We start from the raw sequence: 1,638 nt of genomic DNA, 5'->3' as shown, positions 1-1,638 counted from the left end.
ATTTATTTGGTGTGTACTACTGCTGTCTCAAAAAAAAAAAAAAACAAAAAAAAAAAAACAAAACAAAAAAAGAAAAAGACCCCCAAACTAAGTATTGTCTACAATATCAATATGTTGTCATTTAAACCTACATAGATACTTACATATGCTTCATTATAATAATAATAAAAAAAAAACAGGTTGTAAGGACTGCCTCTGTGACCTTTTTTCTCATTTTAACCCTACTGATATGTCACCCATGGCAACCTTAAACCGATTTTAATAGAGTCTATCCTATTATTCATTTAAATTGAGGTGCAAGAGCACTTAGACCAGAGAAATTTGCATTCAGCAAATGGGGATTTGATGAGCAAAAATGATAAGATATATGTTGTATAACATGCCCTATTTTGCCAGCAAATAAACAGCTCTTGAAATTGATAAACTTCAGAATATTTTATCTTCAAATGTTTATACATAAATGATTAAAATGCATTAGCAATTCTGCTTTTGAAAAAAAACATATTGGGAAAACAACACAGTTGTGTTGCTTAAATTTGTAATTAACAAATTTATTACTAATTCTGTTCAGTTCTTTAATATGCTGCATTCCTGAAGAAGAACATTAATACACAATGGCAGAAAGAAGCTAATTTTAAGACTTTGGAGAAATGAATGTCTTTTAATGCTGTGTGTTTCTCTTATCTACATGCCACATTATTGTAATAAGTACATTCAGGAATAATTTCTTTTCAAATATTTTTACAAATCTTGCTCTTATTTGCATGCAAGTAAGTTGTCAGCTTAAATCTTTGAAATGCAAAATATATCTCATTTCTATATTTCATCAAGGAGCCTTTCATGTTTAATAAATTACAACTTAGATCCTCCAAGACTTTGTTTTTCATTAACTAAAAGCAAAAGGATACATTTAAAATCTTAATCACAACCTGCAAGGGTATTTGCATGTTGCTGATATTTGTCTTGATGGGACTTTTAATATTTGCAAACTAATCAGGATACCAAGGTTATACCAATAATTTCTTCAGACAATGAAAGTTTCTGTATTTTAGTCTTTATTAGCAGTGTGTGCAACTTGGATAAAACTTTAAATGTCTCGGTCCTGGTGTTGCTGTAAAATTCCATGTGGATGGTTCCTGCAAAGGGAACGTGTGGAAGGCAGGGCAGCGTTTCTGAGCCCCTGTAAGCGATGCTCAGATGATTTTTACATCTGGATTAGAGCACTGGTGATGATTAGTGTTTGATCAGGCTCTGGGCAGGATCGTTAACACGACAGAACAACTTAGGTAAAATCCCTCCACCCCTTGATAYGGAATAAAGACTTGCATCCAGTAGGAATTGATGAGCATCTGTCTCCTGTATGATTTGACCCTCAGTTTAGCCTGGAGTTTTAATAAACATCCGAGTTCATCTCGCAGAAGGGTCTAGTGCTGCTCCTGGTGTAATAAGGTGGGTCATCTCATCKTATCAGAGACAGAAATCCTGACAGCTGGCACTATTTCCTGATCCCGGTGGTCCCTGGGGACAACAGCAGGATGGCGTTACAGAAAAGGCAAACTTTTGCTGAACTTGCTGCTCTGAGACCCTCGGTTAATCTTTTCTGCTTAGTCGAAGATCACACACAGACACACACACACA

General features: G+C 35.0%; 1 protein-coding gene across 1 annotated transcript in view; it reads left to right on the top strand.

The window, feature by feature from the left end:
- The window catches only part of ARHGAP15 (Rho GTPase activating protein 15), a 320,980-nt gene that overhangs the window by 286,816 nt on the left and 32,526 nt on the right, over positions 1–1,638 (top strand). The gene's annotated exons all lie outside the window — the stretch shown is intronic.

The sequence above is a fragment of the Malurus melanocephalus genome, unplaced genomic scaffold, assembly GCF_030028575.1.
Source record: "Malurus melanocephalus ecotype Western Australia unplaced genomic scaffold, MMel_1.1 scaffold_167, whole genome shotgun sequence".
Lineage (NCBI taxonomy): Eukaryota > Metazoa > Chordata > Aves > Passeriformes > Maluridae > Malurus > Malurus melanocephalus.
This window is presented reverse-complemented; position numbering and strand designations above follow the sequence as displayed.